This window comes from Miniopterus schreibersii (assembly GCF_964146895.1).
Source record: "Miniopterus schreibersii genome assembly, chromosome: 16".
In the NCBI taxonomy this organism is placed as follows: Eukaryota; Metazoa; Chordata; class Mammalia; order Chiroptera; family Miniopteridae; genus Miniopterus; species Miniopterus schreibersii.
This window is the reverse complement of record NC_138116.1, coordinates 37105756-37126937: the sequence shown is the minus strand read 5'-3', so window position 1 is coordinate 37126937 and position 21182 is coordinate 37105756. Positions and strand designations below refer to the sequence as shown.

General features: G+C 49.2%; 1 protein-coding gene across 2 annotated transcripts in view; it reads left to right on the top strand.

The window, feature by feature from the left end:
* Nucleotides 1–4619: 4619 nt before the first annotated feature.
* Nucleotides 4620–21182, top strand: part of PIK3R5 (phosphoinositide-3-kinase regulatory subunit 5) — a 66466-nt gene continuing 49903 nt past the window's right edge. The window contains exon 1 of one of the 2 annotated variants that reach the window (XM_081162506.1): nucleotides 4620–4760. The gene's annotated coding sequence lies outside the window, so the exon portion shown is untranslated. The remainder of the gene's footprint in view (nucleotides 4761–21182) is intronic. The other variant, XM_081162507.1, reaches the window with a different exon arrangement.

Below are 21182 nucleotides of genomic sequence, written 5' to 3'. Positions count from 1 at the left end.
AGAATGGCAATTGATCAGTCAGGCCTTAAGTTTCCCATATTGATCTCTGGAGCTTCCACTGGAGACCACGCCTCATCTTGCAACCCAGGACCCACCCATAACCCCCCCCTGGCAGGCCCCTGACTCTTACTCATCGCTGCTGGTGGGCAACCAGTCCAATCGAGCCACTGAATATGCCCGAATCCCCTTAGGCTCAGGTAAATGTTGGCATTCCTTGAACAGATCCTACTTTGTCACAGCATATTACTATTTTAATTAAAGGCTAGATACAAGTTGCACTTATTTATTTATTTTAAATCCTCACCCAACCACATGCTTAGAGAAAGGAAGGCGGGGGGGGGGGGGAGAGAGAGAGAAAGACAGGGAGAGATGTGAGAGAGAAACATCGATCAGTTGCCTTCCTTACTAGCCCCAACTGGTATCGAACCCACAACCCTGTGCCCTGACCAGGAATCCAACAGGCAGCCTTTCCATGCACAGGATGATGCTCGACCAACTGAGCTACTCTGGCAGGGCTGTACTTATTTTGTTTCAGATTTTTATATTTGTATCATAGAAAAGAGTGGTCTATAGTTTTTTTTTTTTAAGTTTTAGTAATAAGGAAAGTAAAACGGGAAGTTCTTCAAAAGTTTGTAATATTTGCAACATTTATTTTTTGCTTTTTAAAATTTATATTTTGCAATAATATCGGAGTTATATAAAAAGTTGCATAAGGTTCCCATAAAACTTTCACACAGCTTTCCCAAATGTTAGCATTATACATAAAACATAGTATGATTATTGAAATCTACAGACTTTATTTAAATTTTGCCAACTGTCCCACTACTGTCCTTTTTCTGGTCCAGGATCCAATCCAGAAGTGTTGTGTGACAATCTGTGACAGCCCCTCAGTCTTTCTTTGTGTTTCCCAACCTTTATACTGTTGAAGATTTTATAGACTGCCCCTCAGTTTGGATTAGTCCAATGCGTCTCCTGATTGGACTGAAGTAAGGCATTTTTGCCAAAAATAATACAGAAATGATGTTGTGCTGTTCTTGGTGCATCAAATCAAGAGATAAATAATGTTGCTCTGTCTCATTATGATAGTGTTGACCTTTTTCCGAAGACAGAGCTAGGAAATGCAGATCGATTAGTATCTGTGTCTGTCTGTCTGTTGGTCTGTCTGTATCTATTTATCTAGAACCATAAGCACACGCTATTCCAGTCTAATAACACAGGATTCATTCTAGCTTTTTACTTTTCCATATCTGTAATTTCTTTCACCAGCAGTGAGAAACTTGGCTCTCATTATTTATAATACGTTTATTTATTTGTTCAGTCTTAAGAATGTAAGAGTTTAAGAACTGCTAACCCTCAGCCCTGTGAGAAACAGATTTACTAATGAGACTAGTGTGTGTATATAGTTCCTTCTGTCTTTAGCCTTACAGTATGCAGTCAAAATACAGTTTTCCTGGTTTATTTAGCTTAGTGGTTTTGTCTCCACCCTCCTCAGTAGAGTTATGTAATTCATTTGTAAAGGGTCGGGTTCATGTGCTACCGTTGGCATTCAATTTTGTGTTCCTATCACATCCTGACTGACATTATTTATTTGGGGGGGGGAGAATGGGGAACATCTGAAATACTGTCAACAATAAAAATAAGTAAAAAAATACAAGGTGGGGCAAAAGTAGGTTTACAGTTATAAGTACCCGAAACACAGTTTATTCTTGTATTATTATTTATTTTTGTATTATTTTCCATATGAACAACTCTAAACCTACTTTTGTCCCACCCTATGTGCCACAATTGTGTGTGTTTTAAAAAATTTATTGTTGACAATATTACAGATGTTCCCATTTTCTCCCCTTTGCCCCCCACAATTGTTTTTTATCTGTTCTCCTATTAACAGACATTTGGGTAGTTTCTAGTCTTGGACTATTATAAATAAAACTGGTATAATCATTAATATATGTTTCTGTGTGGACATATAAATTCATTTATCTTGGATATATTTCCAACAGCAGAACTGCTGGGCCAGATGGAGATGTATATTCAGTTTTATTAGATGCTGCCAATCAGTTTTCCAAAGCAGATATGCCACTTTACCCTGCTATAAGCAATGCACTCGAGTTCCAGTGGCTTCACATCCTTGTCAACATTTGGTGCTGTTCTAATTGCTTTAAAGTGGTACTTTGTGGTTTTAATTTGCATTTCCCCAATGACTAATGAGCACTTTTTCACGCACTTATTGGCTGTTTGTAAGTCTTCTTTTGTAAAGTATCTGTTCAAGTCTTTTGCCCATTTTAAAATTAGATTGTCTTTTTTATTTTTGAGTTATAGGGGTTCTTTACATATTCTGGATATGTTACTTATATAGCGAGGTCTCTAGTATTGAGATTGGGTGGGTAGTTAAGATGTTAACTGAGATAGGTAAGGCAGGAGAAGAGATTTAGGGAAAGATAAATTCATTTCTGGACATGGAGTGATTAAGTTGCCTTTGGGCTATCCAGGTCTAGATGTGCAGTCAGCCCTTGGAACTCTAGGTCTGGATCTCAGAGAGAAGCTTGGGCTGTAGATTTGGAAGGGATCGATATGATGGGCATGGGTCAGGGTTGCCCAGGCAGAAGAGAAGCAGCCTCCAATGAAACCTCATGCATTCCTGTGTTTAAGAAATGAAGAGGAGTATGAAGCCAGGAAAAGAAAACAGAAACATTGGCCAGAGATAGAGGAGAAGTCAAGGTGGGTAATCCTCAAAACTGAGAAATAAATGTCAGATGAGGAAGTGGAGACAGCCAGACTCGTCTTTGAGATAAAAATAGACATATTTTTAAATGAAGCAACAACAGAGCTGCACAAAGTGGTACAAGATCAGGTGCCACATGAGTGACAGAGGCACCTTGAGTCTCACCAGCTGCTTCGGGGAGGTGGCAGTCAAAGGTGCCCCAGTAGCTGTAGTTCTACGTTGCGGCCAACAGGTGTCAGGTGCTGATCAGGCCTGGGGCTGGTGGCCTGTGTGCCCTCCAGGCCCAGGGAGACACAGGCGCAGCTCCCTGAGCCCGCGGTGGGACAACGTGAAATCTCTACATCTGGGTCTCACTGCTGGTGGAGCAGAGGATGCCCACCTCGGGCGGATGCAGGATGGGACTAAGTGGGCTGCATGGGATGCAAGGCTTCCTGGTAGGGACCTCGGAGGGGCACCTCTGCTTCAGCTCCCAGTCTTCAGTGTTAGGAAAGCCAAGGACACGGAAGAAGAGAAAGATGCCATAACCTCTCTAGCGTCTTCTGTAGCTTTCAAAGTGACCTCATAATCCCACACGTCGCTCTGGCACACACGGCGTCACTCTTGCCACTCTGTTCCTCATTCCAGAGCAGTTCTACCCCCTCTGCCCGCAATGCCCCCCCTGACTCCGGCCACCTCCGGGCTACCTCCTTCTTGCCCACCCCCCCTCTCCTTTTCGTTGCCCACACTCATCAAGTCGTATGACCTTAGGTGTGTCCTTTCACAATCTTTGGTGGCCCTGGTTCCTTATTTGTAAAATGGTGGCGTGGGTGGGGGTGCAGTGGTGAATTTGAATCCTTGCTATAGGCTGGAGCCAGTCCCCCGTGTTCACCCAAGGGTACTTTCTGTTTCTGCGCCTTTGGGGAAGTTGCTTTTGGAGGGGGGGCATTTAGGGAGTCGGGAAGAGAAAAGTCATGGGTGCTCACATCCCTCAAAGCCTCAGGTAGGGCTGTGGCTTTCGACCCACAATAACGTACAGCCTTGTGGCGGCTTTGAACGCCTCTGACAGATATTGTGACACAGTCTCATCAGTAGTGGAAGTGAAAACGGCAGCCTTGCCCTTTGCTAACTCCACAATAAAGGGCGACTCTCTCACGGCAAGGGGGCTGCCTCGCCCGGCGGCCGGCCTTCCTGTCGCCGTCGCGTTATTGGGGAAACCGAGGCACAGGGACGTGCAGCGCCCCCCAGGATTCGGGACCCAACTCTTGGCATAACGACACCTGCTGCGTCGTCTGTGGGGACAGAAGGGGAGGCAAGAAGAGGGCCTTGGCTCTGGAGGCGACCCCTGTGCCCCTGGGGGAGCTGAGAGCCGACGAGGCGCGGGAAGGCGGGGCGGCGCCCCGAGTCCGGGCGGGCTGGCGCTTCTGGGGGGTTTCTGCGGAGGGTGCGGGTCCAGGCGCCTCGCTGCGCAGAAGTGCCGCAGACTTTTGGATGCTGCGAGCACCGAAAGAAAATAGAAGTAGTAAAAGGAAGTGGGGCGCTGGGGCTCGGCGCGAGAAGGAAGCGGCTCTTCGGAGCTTCCCCTTTCTCCTGGTTCCCCGAAGCCCCCACCCCACCCGAGCCTCCCCGGCCCCGCCCCCTCTCCTGTGGGGGCCGGAACGCGCGTCCGTCCCGCGGCGGATCCGCGCCTGACTCCCGGGGGTCGGTGCTGGCGTCCCTCGGACCCTGGCCCCGCGGGTCAGGGCCCGTCGCTTCCGAGGGCGGCGGGGCTGAGAGCGCGGCCGCCGCCGGGCTCCGAGGGCGCGCGGGCCAGGCCCGCCCCCCGCGCGCGGCCCCGCCACTAGGTGGCGCGGGAGGCCCGCCGAGCAGCCGCCGCGCCCGGCCCCGCCCCAGAGCAAGCCCCGCCCCGCCCCGGGGAGGCCCCGCCCGCAGCTGGAGAGGAGCCTGGGCAGATGCCGGGACCTGCCCGGCCACTCCTGCCCAGGTGCGGCGGTCCCGACCGCACCCCGAGTCGCGGGGAGTCGTCGCTGGACAGGGGCTTGGCGCCCGGCGGGGACCGCAGGTGTGTGGCCGGCGCGGGGGGCGTCGAGGGCAAGCCTGGCACTCCGGGCAGCGCCGGAGCGGGCGCGGGCGCGGGCGCGGACGGTCGGGAAGCGGAGGCTCTGCGGCAGCGGGCAGGCTGGACAGGTCTTGCTGTCTTAGGGCTCCGTGGACAGGAGCCGCTGCCGGGGCGGGGGGTCCGCACACCCGCGTTCCCGGTAATCCTGGAGACAGAAGGGGTGTTCCGGGGACCGTCTGCCGCTGGCTAGGTGGCTGCGGCGGGACCGCCTGGCTCTGTGCGACCCGAGTGTGGCCGAGGCTTCCTGCCGCCTGCCCAGGCCGCCGGGCGTCGTGGGGTCAAGGAGCCTGCACCTCTCCTCCCGGGAACTCTTCCAAGGAGCGTTGGCCTCGAGGGTCCTTTGCCGGCAGGACCCGGGAGTCGTAGAAGCGCGTCCCCCCGCCAGCGAGCGCGCGCCCCTGGCAGTGGCCGTCGGTCTGCAGAACTGCGCGCTTGGCACTGTCGGGGGATCTGGGTTGACACCCCGCCTGTCCTTTGCGTGAGTGTGCGTGTGTGTGTGTGCGTGTGCATGTGCGTGTGCGTGTGCATGGGTTTGCGCGCGCGCGTGCCGGCTGGCCCGTCCGGGTCCTGGGGTAAATAAGCAAGAAGTTCAGGTCAGCAGGAGGAAGGAGATTGTTCAGAGGGAAAAGGAAGGCGAGATGAAAGCAGCAGGATGTGGTATCTAGTGAGTTAACAAGCCTGGGTGCGGAGGGGAGGGGTGGGTTTAGGCAAAATGGGGACTGAAAGTAGGCCAGGTCTGCCCGCCCGGCCCCTCCGGGATGCCCTCCTCTTCCCGCCTCCCGTGGACGCTGTACCTTTCCATCCACCGTTTCCTGCCTCCCGGCCTCAGACCACCTGGGAAGGCACAGGTTCCCGGGCTTGTTAAAGCACATTCTCCAGGGCCTGGCCCGCAGCGCCGCGCTCCAGAGGTGGGGGCCGCGATCCATGGTCTGCAGCCTGAGCGAGCTCCGGGAGCATGGCTCTGGAGCATTGCTTGGGGACCCCCTGTGGCATGGAAAGGACACCTGAGTTCCAGCCAGGCCCAGCGGTGTGATCTTGAGCATCTTACTGCCGCTCTCCCAGCCTGTTTCCCTGTCTGTAAAATGGGCTCTAATAGCAACTTCTCAGGGCTGTGGGACTATTGAATGAGAAAAGTGTGATAAGAGCAGCTGCCCAGGGAGGCTGTTCTCTGGGTGTTTGCAGAACCAAAGAATGGGAGTCAGGGCTTATCTCTTCCTTGGTGTGGTCACCATGGTGTAGGATGGTCACGCTCTCTCTTCCTGCTTCAGGATACCCTCCCTCACTTTTTGAAGCATAACCGGAGAGGACTGTGGGGCAGGAGGGCTCTCTGTGTGCTGGGCTTCATGAGGGTTTTAAGAAATCCTTCCCCCTTATCTCTAGCTTGGGTGGGGGATGATGAATATCTTCTCTCCCCAAGCTGCAGTGGAAGCCACCTCCCCTGCCTGCTTGTTCTCCGTCCCATGCACCCCTTTTGTTTCTTCCAAGAATAACAGGTGGCACTGGGCCAAAGTGTGTTTGGGTTACTGGAGTGGTGATTGTGAGAGGCTCCATAGCGAAGGCTGAGGAGGCAGGTGCTGGAGGCTGCTGCACTTGCCCAGGTTAGTCATTGATTGTGGGCCTGCTGGTTGAAAAGTGGGAGAAGAGGAGAGCCCGGACCTTTTTTTGCCTCCGCAGCCTAGAGCTGGAGACACCATCTTGGGTTCAGCTGAGCACTCAAGCTGTGCAAACTTGGCCTTGGTTCAAAGAGGCTCACCCCAAGGGGCTGAGCTGGTAGCTCTGTGGGACCCCTGTGAACCATAGTTTGGCTGAGCTATAGGTAGGCTGAAAGCTTCTGGATCAGCTTCTGGAGAGAGAGAGGAAGCTTCTGGAAGGACAAGATAGAGTGATCACCAGGAGGTCAAAGGAGAGGTGTTATGTTTGATTTTTGAGCCTCTGGCCTAGATGGAGATAGGGGGTGGGTGAAGGAAAGAATATATCTTACTTCTGCCCAAGGGGAGGAAGAGACACTCCCACAGCAAGCACATTGCATATTCGGATTTCCATTGACTTGAAGATGTACATACTTTCACATTTTAACAACTCTGAAATCAAGATGCATCTTACCATCTATGGGATCTTCCCATTAGAATAGATAGCAATGCTTCTTCCTTAGTGGCACACAAAAGAATGGTGCACCTTACAATTGATGACATCTTAGATTCTGTTAAACATGATGTATGTTTTACAAATTTTGAGGGACACTTTAGAAGTACACAGGTACACACAGCATTGCCATTCCCATAAATAAATTTGCATACATTAATTTTTCCAGTCGCTCTACCTTCTAAACACCAAAACTTTTCAATATGTCTAGTTCTAAAGGAAATCTTTGTAAAATGTGCTGTTGCTTGCATTTATAAATGTAGTACATTGTGTCTGATTTAGTAAGTTCTTGAAAATATCACATGGTTCTACCTGCCATTCTCCTTTGTACCTTGGTTCTGTTCAGGACACGTTTTCTTCCTGTTTGTTTCATCTTTCTTGTTCTCCTTTCCCCCGGTATTTCATCTTCTTTAATCTTCATAGCCACACTCTGAAATAGCCACAGCTGTTGTCCCCATTTTATGCATGAGCAAACTGATGGCCAAGGCCACATGGCTAGAAAGTGGTAGAGCTGGACTGACTCTGGCTGGCGTCTGCTCTTGACCAGAGATCATTAAGCTTGAGGGGCACCCTGTGTGTCCTCTTAGGTGTGAAGTTCATGCCCTGTGGGGCATGACTTTTGAGGCATAAATGTGGCTGTCCTCAGGTCTTTTCTGTCTGCTTCCAGGCTAGCAGCTAGGTTCTGGATAGTTGAGTTATCACTTAAGTGACTTCTGGGTAAGTGAGATATCGCTATAGCAAGGTGTACCCAATAGTAGGGTGAGGGCGATGAGTAGGAAGAAGTGGGTGACTTTGGTGGCACAGAGTAGACACTGGGTCCTTCTTGAGCCTAGTGAGTTACCAATTTGGATTCTAGGCTTTGGGCTTTAGAGTTTGGTCCCAGTGGGAAACTCCTGCCTCCAGCCTGCAGCTGCCCCCAACTCCCAGTCCAGCCCCTCTCCAGCTGCCATGGTGATGTAAGACAACAAATTAGAGCAAGTCACTTTTCAGCTGCAAACCCTGAAGAGCTGCCACTGCCCTCCGGAGAAGACCCATCCCCACTAGCGTGACTAGGAAGCCTTCCGCCGCCCAGCCTGCTTCATCTTCGGAAGCTCAGGCAACCCTTGGTGCCTTTGCACGTGCCAGTCCTTCTGCCCCATTGCCCTTCGCCTTCCTCTACCTGCCTGTGGACCATGAAGTCATCCTTGGATGCCCAGCTCAAGCATCGTCATCTCTGAAGTCTCCTCAACCTCCTCGCTCCACAGCACCGAGCACTCCCTCCTTCTGTGCTTGTCATGTCTATTAGATTCTCCTACCGGAGCACGGACCAGCCTGGCCTGCAGGGTCTGACCAGTGGCTTGGTGGCTTGCTCACCAGAGCCACCTGATGCTCAGTGTGGCTGTTAAGCTGTCACCATGAAACCCTGTAGGGTCTCCTAAGCAAGAAGTCTATGCACATTAACAGTAGAAGCTGCCTGAATGTGGAGGGCAGGAGGGTGGGGTCAGGAGGGAGTGGTGTGCTTTTCATTTTCATGTCCTCCAGAGTCTTGCTGCTGTTGTTGATCTAGGCAAATAAGCCTGTGTGGTTCCCTTGTGGGGGGCAGGGCTTGGGCACGAGGGCTGAAGGTGGCTTCCGGGCTTCTGCCTCCCATGGAGTTAGGGATTCTTGTTTCTGCCTGAGTCCTTCCCTCCTAGCCATGTGACCTTGGGTAAATCCGTGTATCTCTCTGGGTGTCGATTTCCCCATCTGTATGGCAGCGTGGCACCGGTTGCTTTCTGTGCCCCGTTCCTAACCTCCAGCATTTCAACATGGAGCACTTTCTGTGTGCCAGGCATGTGCTGGACTCCTCCTGAGCAAGACATACAGTGCTCCTGCTCCTATGGAAATTATAGTCTAGTAGGCAAGACACTAGACACATACATCACTTCATGGCCATCACGAGAATTGTGGAGTTCTGTGAGAGCGTGTAAAGGGAGCCCGGGATAGTTTGGGAGTTAAGGAAAGGCTTCTCTAAAGAAGTCGTATTTGAGTTGAGACTCGAGATATGAAATGGAGAAAATAGTAATGCCAGTAATAGTAATACCTAGCATTTAGCAGACAGGTGCTAAGTGTTCTTTGGGTGCACCCTCTGAGGTATTCCTTTCAACAACTCTGTGGGGTTATGTAGGCTTCCTGCCCTGTGACAATTCGATGAGATAACTGCCGGCAGGCACCTCGCTCAGTGACCAGGGCTCATCCCCTGCATCTCCTCCTTCCCTGCCTCCCCCACTCCAAAGCCTAGCCTAACCACAGTGGCCACACATACTGTTACAGGCCTCCCTTTTCCTTTGCCGCTCGTCACGAGGGAGTGCGTTTCGGTGAGGCTGCCTGCTCCGTGCCGGGGTCCTCTGCAGGTGTGCTTTCGTGCTGGCCACCAACGGTAAAGGGTGTCCCCGTCTACAGAAAGCCATCGCAGCATTTGCTGGGCCTTCCTTACGTCCCTCTCGGGAGCTGCTCTTCTTGCAGAGTTAAGAAACTCTGGTTTTCTGTATCATCTATGAAGTCACCTGTTCAGCCCCCACATCCCAAGTTGTCGCCCCAGAGCCGCGAAGACGTTGCAGACGGATCTCTGGGTTTGGAGTCTGAGCATTTCCTCCTGAGTGGTGTGGTGGTTTTGACTCTTGTCAGGCAAATCTTCACACAGCCACTTCCACACAGCCTGGCTGAGGCGACCTGCCTCCTCTTTGCATTTTCTGGGTCTGTTAGATCACATCTACACCTACAGCCCTTTTTAAAATTTTACTTAAGCCTTTATTGTTGAGAGTATTACAGATGTTCCCCTCTTTTGTCCCCCCGTTGCCCCCCACTCCCGGGTCCCACCGCACCCCAGGCCTTGACCGCACTGTTCCCTGTGCGGGGTTATGCATGGAAGTTCTTCGGTTATACTTTCCCTGCCCCTCCTCCCCCCTTCCCTCTGAGATCCTTCAGTCTGTTCCATGTTTCCATGTCTCTGGTTCTACTTCATCCATCAGTTTATTTTGTTATTAGACTCCTCATTCATGTATTTTGATTTTTAGATTCAATTGTTGATAGGTATGTATTTATTGCCATTTTATTGCTCATACTTTGGATCTTTTCTCTTCTTCTTTTTTTTTATTTTTTATTTTATTTTATCTTTTCTCTTCTTCTTAAGGAAGACTCTTTAACATTTCATGTAATACTGCTTTGGTGGTGGTGATACACCCACAGCTCTAAAGACGAGTTTCAAACTCTCTTTAGATAACGGGCCTCTTTGAAAAACTGAACAGAGTGATAGATCTTCTTCCCCTCTTCCCAAAAAGCACGTGTGTGCGCGATTGTGCATGCTCTCTCTCTCTCTCTCTCTCTCTCTCTCTCTCTCAATGTTTTGGATAAAACTTCAGGGTCTTCTCAAACCTTGCAGTCCACCCAGTAACCCAGTTTAATATCCCCTTGCTCTAGAAAACGGGACTTGCTCTTCACCGATTTCTTTGAATAACCCCAGCTGTTGTCGGAGGCAAGCTGGGGGTGGTGACGGGTCACGGAGACCTGCAGACTGCAGAGGGAGGGTGCTGGACTCACTGGCAGGATTTCAGCAGCAGGAGGGCTGAGCTCCCCCACCACTCACGGAGCCACCGCCTCGCATAGGCTTTCTGCATTTCTCATCAAGTCTTGAACTCAACCCATTCCCAGTTGATTAAAGAGCATCACTTTTGCTGGTGGTGCCCTTACAAGAAGCCCTCTGCTCCCCATCCCCTCCCCCACCCCAACCAGAGACCTAGATTTAAGGCTGGGAATGAGAGTTGAGAAAATGGGTGTTCGTGGCCATTCACATCCGTAGAGAAGGTCAAGGAGGCAGAGGGGCAGCTGCTGCGCAGATATCCGTGCCCTCCCCCCGCTGGTTCCAGGGTCTGGCATAGGCTTGGGCCTTTGTTTCTCTGATGTGGTCACAGCTCTTTAGAGCCGGTGCCTTGAAGTCAGGCGCCATGTGTGAACATGTTTGCTTCAGTTCTCGTTTCTAAGGATTTTAAACAGCGGGAATGGAAGGTAAGCTTGTCAAATGCTTCTTTAAGCAGCTGCTGGGAAATTCTTGTGTTCTTTCACCTTGAGATAGGTGTATGTGGCGCACTGTATCAACTTCCTTAAGTGGAACCCTCCTTGCACTTCTGGAGTAAACTGCGCTTGGTCAAAGTTTTATTCTTTTAATACAGCTAGGTTTGATTTGCTGTGATTTTCTGGAGGGTTTTTACATCTATACTCACAAGTGAGGTCGGCCTGGCTTTTCCCTTCCTGTCCCCGCTGTTGTCGGGGTTTGATGTGCTGACTTCACAAAGTTATTGGGACGCATTTCATTTTTCCCTCCACTCGGGGGCCAGCGTATCCTGCAGGGCAATGGTCTGTCCCCTGGAAGTTGGGAGAAAGGCTCTGGCCTTCAGGTCCCTTCCTGCTGGATTCTTGGTTTCCTACTCCCTGAGCTTCCTCTCCTCTCCTCTCTTCCTTAGTTCTCTCAGGCACACACCTGTCACCTCATGCTCCCACACCGGCACCTGAGAGCCATGTCTGACTCTTGGTCCATTTCCAACACTGAGCTGCTTGGAGCCATCTGGAGGGCAGTTCAGCTCCATGTGCCGCGTTTAGTGGGCATGGTGATCAACCACTTTGTACCCAGAGAAAGGTAACCGAGATGCTGGTGCCAAAACACAGAACGATTAAAGAAATAGAGATGTTCCCTCTAAGAAGAGGACCCAAGGCGAAGTAACATCTCGCCTCAGATGTTTGAACGGCAGCATCCTTTGGGAAAAGTGAAGGCCTCCTCTGTGGAGATCTCGCTCCAGAAGGAAAAAGCACTAATGAAGAGACATTGTGAGGACATAGACCTCAGCTTGCTGCAAGGAAGATCTTGGAGAAATCCAGCACCGAGCAACTGTGGACAGGCGGCCTTGTTGTAGTGAGTTCCCTGCTGGGGGAAATATTCAGGGAAAATACATGTCAGATGTTAGAAACGACAGCTGTGAGAATGAAGACCAAGATCGCGCCGTTTCTGAGAGTGTCTAGTTCTCCAAATCGTACTGGCTGTGTCTGACTGGTTGTAGGAAAATTGGTGGTTCTGAGAACATAATTTGAATTAGGAAGTTTGTTGGCCTTGAATAAACAAATACCAAAGCCGGGAGGTTTCCTCACAAATCCCGTAGCCTTGCTTCCCAGCCTGTTCCCCCAGAGCAGGAGCACTTTGGTGCTTAGATCCTGTAGCTCTCCGTGGTGAAGGACACTGGGGCCCTCACAGGATGCGGGACCCTCCCCCAGTGCCTATGCCAGAGCACCGGCTGCTCTTGGGGTCACTTATTCTTGGCTCCCCCCGACACCTGGTGAACTAAAGGAATGGAGCTCCACTCTGAAGCTCCCCTTCCTCTGTGGCTGACTGAGATAAGTTCTCAAGGCCAACCTACCCAGCCTGCAGGCTGAGCTGGGAATGAATGGCCTCTTGTTTTTGGAGTTTCTGAGCCAGCGTTTCATAGGCCTTTGCATTTTGCATTCATGTCTGTACTGACATCTTGGGGGTTTCATTTTGAGAGAACTAAAAGCTCAGAGAACTTTCCTTGGCCTGGTATTGCGCTTAAGAGAAAATAGGGCTGTGGTGTGACGTTCAGGCTAGAGGATGGGAATAGGACATGGGACCTCAAGTCCCAGCTGTCCCTTGCTTACCTCTTCATCTCCCCGAAGGCTTTTCCCTCCTGGATCAAATAGCCTCTATTGTCCTGACATCCAGTGAGTTTTTCAAGTCTCTCCTTCAACAGTGGGACCTACTGTGCTGGGCTGAGCCGAGGGGGGACCTGCTTCTTCCCCCATGGTGCTCTTCTTATGGCAGGACTCCCACGACTACTGATTCTTCTTCAGACCATCGTGTTCCCACACCTTCCCCTGCCCATGCTCCTCTATTGGGTGGCTTCCTCTAAGGTCACTGGTGGCTTCGTAATGGCAAATTCCAATGGCCTGCTCCCAGCCTGCATCTCTCTTTGACGTTTCTGTGGCATTTATACCCAACATTTCCGCCTGGAGCCTTTTCTCTTAGCACTTATACGTCCCCCTGTTCCCCTGCAGACTCCCGTTCTTGCCTCCCCGACGTGCTCGTCTCCCTCCCCCAAGCCCTTGCTGGTTATGTTCACTGTTTCGTCTTCAGCACCGTCCAGAGCCCCGCTCTTCGTCCACAGAGCAAGCTTCCTCCGCAGACTTCCCCGTTTTGTCTCTAGTGAAATCAGACTCCCGGTCTTGAAAGCTTAGAGTCATCTCTGAGTTTTCCCTCCATCTTCCTGGTCTCACTATCCAGCCAGTTTTTTTTTTTAAATTAAATTTATTGGAGTAACGTTGGTCAGTAACATATGGAAGTTTAAGTTCCAGGTGTCCGGCTCTGCAGTACATTGTCTGCCTGTTGCACTGTGTGCTCACGGCCCGAGTCTAGTCTCCTTCCCATCTGTTTTGAGGGCGCTTCCTTTCCCGGGGCTCCTGCTTCTCTCAGTTCCCCATCGTTCCCCCTGCCGTCTAATTCAGCTTTCGTCACTGTGTCTGCTCAGGGTGCTTCTGGGCCACAGTCTCCTCCTTGCTTCGCCAGGAGATTTTTGTTGTGAAAGCTCCTTCATCGTGTTTGGAAACCTTCAACGCTACCCTGCCTCATAGGGAAAGTCCAAAATCCTTTGTCTTCTGTTCAGGTTTCCAAGGTGAGTCCCGCTCTTTGAGTCTTCTCCATGAATTCCCTCCCTCTCCTCTAGCCAGACTGCCAGACTCAGTTTCCCCAAGACCTAACGTGTGTTCTTGCCCCTCCCAACGCTCTCCCTACCATTGTGGTCAGCACTGACTGCCCAGTGCCTGGAAGGGCCAGCGTCGGGCGGTGCTCAGTCATTGTTTGCTGAATGAAAGGTTGCCTGGTTGAGCAGCCTCAACCTAGGATAGCTGTTGACCTGGCAGCTGGGCTGTCCCCCATCTGAGATCATTGTGGGGTTCAGTCATCTTCCCCCTCAAGGACTGCACCCTGTAGGCACCTTCCTGGCCTTGTCTGGGTATCTGAAGGGACAAAACCATGTGTCTTTTCCCTCCAATGTGGGCAAGCCAGGTGTCCTCTGAGTTGCTTCAGACCCCATGAGCCCCTGGAAAGCTGCAGACGCTGAGCCTCCACCCTTTGGCAGTCCTGTCCCCACCCTCCAGGTTAGTCAGATTTAAGATGCGCAGTTCTCTAAGTCTGATGGGGGAAGACCTGGGGAACTGTCCACAATCAGGCTCCTCCCAGGCTGGTGACCTCTGCTTTACAGGAGCCTGGGGAAGTATCTGTTTGCAACAGGGTGTTTACTAGGCAGAGGGGCTTCCTGTTCTGCCAGTCCGGCAGCTGTGGGGCAATCAGGAGCTATGCTTTCAGGGGGAGTGGAGGAAAGAAATGCTTGGAGGATTTCTGGGGATTCTTCAAACATCCCTAGGGGGTGCCTGAGTGAAGGGACCCTGGAAGAGGTCAAGGAAGATGTAGAATTCAGGCTTTTAAATTGGGAGAAAACAAAGTATTACTAATCATCATTAGTAATTTGCATATTGCCCTTTAGAACTTGCAAACTTGTTCACCAGTGTGGCCCTGCTAGTCTAATGCGGAACCGTTTAGAGCAGAAAGACACAGCCTTCTATTGCTCCCAAGCAGGTGCTGGTCAGGGTCAGCAAGGACAGTGCTCTTTTTCTGAAGAGGAATTGCCTTTGGAGAGGAAAGAGGGCTTTCTGAGGGTGGAAAGGACTCCCCGGGAGAGAGAGCCTCCCATTCCAATGCAGAGTTCACCCAAGATGGACAGTGATGCCTGCTCCATGCCCACCTGCTTCCTCAAAGGACCATGGCAGCCCTGGGGCACCCTCCCACCAGCCTGGAACCCCCATCATGGCACCCACAAGAACACAAGCCTGTGTCCAGGACCCCTTGCTATCTCTGGCCCCAATACAAGTAGCTGAATAGGTCTAGAAAAGTGCTTCTGGCTCTCTTGACTCTGGGAACAGGAATATTCCATATTTCCTTTCTGGTGAATGGGTGATCCAAGAATGGGTGACCCAAAGACGGGGCTCACCCTCACCACCTGACTTCAATGACTGAGGTTGTTTCCTGTGGTAAATTCTCTCTCTGAACCATTAGAGGAAGGATGTGGAACAAGAGCTGCCCAGCTGCAGGGCAGAGGTGTGAAGGACTCCTATGACATCGAAACAGGAGCCTAAGCCTGCAGGTCATAGTGCAATAATACTGGTTTGTGTAGGGAGGTTTGCTATAAAATGCAAAGGAAGGGAAACAGAAAAGGGCTGGGCCCTTTCAAAAAACTGACAATAAAAACCTACTTGAAAGAGATAGAGGTTGGCCTGAGGGGTGGGGTTCAGCAAGGACTAGCTTTGCGTAGCATCAAGAAAATGCATTTCTGAACTAGTGAGGTTAAGGAGCTTAGGCCCGAGGCATGTGAGCTACTTAGGGGTCTGGAGAGGAGGTTGTTCTAGAAGATGCCTGAGTCAGTTAGAAAGACAAGGTGATGGGGACTTGTGGGAGTTCCCAGAGGTAAACCCTCAGTACAAGGCCACCTATGGGATGCAGTGGATAAAGAAAGAGCTGCTAGTCTTCTCCCACCCCTGGCCCAAGGAAGACACTATTATGGTCAACATTCCCTCTGAGATGGACGTGGCTGACCGAGAATGCCTCTTCGTGGGCCATGGCTTAACCCTACTGGGTTTCCGTCAAAGCTCCTGTGTAGGGAATTTCAAAGGGATTGGTTGGGTTGGGACCACAGTTGAATTGCACCGTAGGTCCAGAGCTCAGTGCCCTCAGAGAGTCTTCTCATCAAAGATGAGGAATTTCTTCTCATTGGCTGCATTGTTTGTAAGACCTGCTCAGTAGATGGAGGTGGAAACATTATTATTTTTAAAGGAATTTTTAATTTTCTAGAGGAAATTTAGGCTTACAACAAAAGTGAGAGGAAAGTACAGAGATTTCCCATAGGTCCCCTGCCCCTACTCATGTATTGCTTCCCCCATTATCAACATTACTCATCCAAATGGCACATTATTTTTTTATACCATGGATGAACCTACATTGACACATCATAATCACCCAAAGTCCATAATTTACCTTAGGGTTCACTCTTGGTGTTGTATATTCTATGGGTTTAGATAAATGTGTAATGATATATATCCATTATTATAACAGCATAGAGTATTTTTACTACCCTAAAATTCCTCCATGCTGTACCTATTCATCTCTCCCTCTCCTCCTGCCCTTGACAATCACTGATCTTTTACCATCTCCATAGGTTCGCCTTGGAAACATTATCTTTCACTAAACTCTTTTATCTTGTTTAAGGAGGAAAAGTTTTATAATGCCCATCCTTTATTTTCATGGTACCTTTTTATTGACCAGTAAGAGATTAGATCTAATTCATTTACCAAAACTGTACTCTCGCAACCTGAATTGCTTCAACACTAGCTGGCCAACCCAGTTTGTTCCAAAGAATGTCTGACCTTTAAGTAACTGCATCTCTGCTGTTGCTGCCCCAGAGTAGGATCCGCAGAGGTGGGTATGCAGTACAGAAGGTGTATGCTGCTTCTCTGGAGGATGCCTCCAGCTGTTATGAGGTGTCCCCTTACAAGGGAATTTTGGGTACACCATGTGGTCTCTATTTAAGGTCAGACCATGAAACATACTCTACAAATTTGGGAAAAATCCCACCAGCTGTATCTAAACGACACAGGAAATGAAAAACAAAAACACAGTGTTGCTTCTGAGACTAGCTCACTGTCGACTGAAATATTAGTTAGTATATTGGTTTGAGGTTATAGTGGAGAGACCCAAAATAGTCACGGCTTAGATAAAATAGGGGTTAATGTCTCTCTCATGTAATAGTCTGAGAATAAGTCATCCAGACTTTACATGTCATCTTCATAGGCTGGGAACCTATACTCCTTCTATCTTGTTGCTCCCCCTCCTTCAACATAGTTTTCACCTCATGGCCCATGATGGCTGCTCTAGCAATTACAATTACATCTGCATTCCAGTTGCAGGAGGGGGAGAAAGGAAGAACACGTGCCTCTTCCATTTAAAGGCATTTGGAAATTGCACCCGTCAGTGTTTGCTCTTTTTCCATTGGCCAGAATTTAGTCATATGACCACAGTTAGTTACAAGAGAATCTGGGAAATGTAATCTAAAATTTCCAAAAATTACATTACTATAGAAGAGGGGTGAATGGATGTAGAAGGACAATTTTGAGTCTCAGCCACATCTGATCTCTACTGGCTTGAGATCTTTGTGGATCTTCACTGTCATATAAGTGTTCTTCATCCCTTCTGTTGTACAGTAAGCATGCCTTCTAAGTCCTGTTGACAACCATCCATTAAAAAATAGCATGCTATGTCAAAGGATGGAAGCAGCTCATATGTCTATCTACGGATGAATGGGTAAACAAAAAGTGGTATATATATCCCATGGAATAATATTATTTAGCCTTAAAAAGGAAGGAAATTTTGACACATGCTACAACATGAAAGAAATTTGAAGACATTATACTAAGTGAAATAAGCCAGACACAAAAGGACAAATACTGTATAATCCCACTTATATTAGGTACCTATGAGTCAAACTCACAGAGTCAGAAAGCAGAATGATGGTTACAGCGGGCTGGGAGGAGGCAGAATGGGGACATAGTGTTTAAGGGGTACAATTTTAGTCTGAGACAATGGAAACGTCTTGGAGATGATGGTGGTGATGGTTACACAACAGTGTGAGTATACTGAATGCTACAGAGCTGTACGTTAAAAGTGGTTAAAATGATAAATTTTATGTTATTTTTATTTTGCCACAATTTTTTAAATGGCACATTCTAACGATCTAAAAGCATACACAAAATCCCGATATGCTCTTTTTGTGGCATTTCTGGTCATACCTGTGCTGTTGGTGACTGTTCCAGCTCCTGGTGAGCCCTAGGTCATTTGCTGAGTGTTCATGAGCTGTCTCCTCATCGCATGTGGAGATCACTGCCAGGGGGCTGGCGAGCTCAGAGGCTGTAGTTGCCAAGAGTCTACCTTTTTCATGTTCTCCAAAACTGAGACAGCCTTTTCTAGTGTCTGTCTCCTTCTTACTCTGTCTCACTCTCTGTCTCTCTTGTGCATCTTTCATTTTCTCTGATTCTTCAAAGGTTATCAGTGGCAGTTCCCTTTCACAACCTCAAGTTTCTTTATGACTCTGAGGTGTCTCTATCTATCCCCATCTGCAATCCTCAACTCATTTTCAGTCAACCCCCTGTTTGACTTCAGAGCCCTCCATGTTGGACCCTGCCCCCCAGTCTCCCCCTCACCCCCGGCTGCTATAGTCTTCTAAATACAAGGCTGACGTGTCATTTCCACTTGGAAAGTGGACGTACCAGTTGAAAATTTGGCAATGGATCTATGTGGCCCTTGAGTAAACCCTTAAGCACTTAGCTTGGCATATAAAGCCATGTGCCATCTGCCACCCCAGCTCATGCAGCTTCATTGCCCAGCATGCTCTGTGCAGGATACTTTATCTTGCAGTGGGGTTGAATGCCTGGCCATTCCCCAAAGGAACCATGCAGGCTCACACCTCTTGCCTCTGTCCATTTTCCCTCCACCATGCCCGAATCCCAGGGCAGCTTCTCCTTCCTGAAGAGCTATCTCAGAAGCTATCCTCTTGGGGAAGCTTTGCTAACTGACCTTCTCCCTCCTCCAAGTTCCTAGTGCATCTGTCCCATCCTAACTTCCACTGGGACACTCACCCATTGGGTAGTGTCTGGTTTGAAGGTTATTTTGAATGGTGTTGCTGTGAACTTTTGAGTACACTCCTAGGAGCGGAGTTGCTGTGCCGTAGGGCATGCCCAGCTTGTGCTTTAGTGGTACTGCTAACCGGTTTTCCATTTGCAAAGTGGCTGTACCAGTTCACACTCTCCCTTGCAGCCCTGAGGGTCCAAGGTGCTTCATACCCTCACAAGCAGCGTTTTCCATCTCTTTCATTTAAGCCATTCTGGTGGGTGTCTAGTGGTATTGCATCATGATTTGAATTTGCATTTCTTATGACTAATGAAATTGAGCACCTTTTCATGTTTATTGGCCATTTGGATATCCTCTTAGGGTCTATTCAAGTGTTTTGCCCATTTTTCTATTGGGTTGTCTGTATTTTTTGTATTTGTTGCAGCTCCTAACACTTTGTATGGAGATGATGGGCCTCTTAGATGTCCATCTTTCCCTCTGGCCATGAGCTCCTTGAGATTTCTGGACACCTCTCCCCAGTAAAGTCCCTCCAATAATAGGCCCTTCATATATATATATGGTCTGTTGACTAAATAAACCATCTTTGGTCCATGTTTCCAGGAAGATAACCATCCTCCTTGCAGGAAAAGATGGAGGAAATAACAGTGGAGCAGTTCTGCTCTCTCTCGGGCATCTGTGACGACTGCCCCACCTGTCCTGAGGGGTTGGACTAATCTGTCCAAGTTTAGGCTCTGAAAACAACTCTATGGGCCCTTCTTGGTGTCTTTGGTGTTTTTCTCAAGACTTCCTTTCATGCCTGCTCACTCTTGCTCTTTTGTGTCCATTCGTGTTTGGCAACCTCACTTTCATCGTTTGCTTGTACCCCAGAAAGTCACACTGGTGCCCCTATATTCTCATGAGACTCTGTGCCTTCAGAATTTAATTTTCAGAGTTTTCTTTTCCTGTTATGCCACCCTCTCTGATTCCACTTTCTTAAAGTCTAAGACATGTGTCTGACTGTCTAGCATTTTCTTCCGTGATTAGTCTAAACTTTGAGGTGACATGGTCATTTTCTCCCTGTCTTCCCCTCACTCCTATTTTACAAACCTTTCATTATTCTTGGTCAGAATCAAAGACACAAAATGGAATAGTTTTTCTTACTGCTTCCTCAGCCTTCCAAGAGATAGTTCCTCAACCTTCCTCCTGATCAGAAGAGCAAGGGTTTATCGGACAGCCTGGTTTTAACCTAATGAGACTCCCAGGTACTGCCAAGGTGCAATGCTGCTTCCCTTGGCCTTTCTGTGGGTCAATTTTATATTCATGTGAGAAGCAGCATCCATATCTCAGTTAAGCTATGTGTGTGTGATCCCATGTGCTTCTCTCTTCTTTTATTTTCTTTCAAACCTCTGTATCATTTCTTCTTCATTCAATATTCATTTATTCATCCAGCAGATATGTGCCAGGCACTCTTCTAAGCCCTCATGGAGTTTAATCTAATGGGGCTGGAGAAGAGAGATAGATGATAAGCGCAATAAATAAGAAGCATGTTTTGTGTGTCAGTCGGTGATAAGATGGGTGGAAAAATAAAGCAGGATGTGCCAGAGGTGGGGTTGGCCAGAAGTCCTTGTTGAGAATATAATACAAAAACTGGACAGAGGTGAGGGAGTGAGCCAAGTGGACATCTGGGAAAAGAGCACTCCAGGCAGAGGGAACAGCAAGTGCAAAGGTCCTGAGGCAGGAGTGTTCCTGGTGTGTTGCTGTGGTCATTCTCATCTTCAGAATGTGGCAACTTCCAGGCTGGCATCAGCAAATGTTAATATCTGAAAAGAAGGACAGCGAATTAGTCATCTTTGGGTCTGCCCCAGCACCCAGCAAAGTATCTGTGGTCATATTCACTTAGTAAGGAAACTTATTATTTGAATCAGTGAATTTGGGTTGGACCAAAGATGGTTTATTTAGTCAACCCTCTAGGGGGGCCCTTTTACTTCTGAAATGCTATGGTTACTTAGCTGCCTGGGGGATGGCACCCATCTCTGAGTAGCTTTGTCTCTAGCTGCTCCATCTGTGCTTTTCTGGTTATGTGGCCTGGTCGCTGTCAAGGGGTGGGGCCTCTACCAGATGTATGTTCCAGATACTATTGCTGTGCAACAAACGACCCAAAACATATGGTAGGAGACTGGGATTATTTTTACCTGCTCATGGATTCTGTGAACCAGGGATTTGGGTGGAGCACACCGGGGATGGCTTGTCTGTCTTCAACAACCCTGGGGCCTCTGCTGGGAAGACCTGACTAGCTGGGGACTGGAACTGTAGTCGGCATGCCTACAGTGGCCTCTCCAACTGGCTTGGGCTTCCAACCCCTAGATGGACAGTCAGATTACTTACAGGAGAGGGCAGAGCACCAAGTGCCGGTGTTCTAGCAAATGAGGCAGTAGCTGCACTGTCTTAATGACCTAGCTCAGAAAGCCACACACAGTCACTTCCGCTGTCATCTA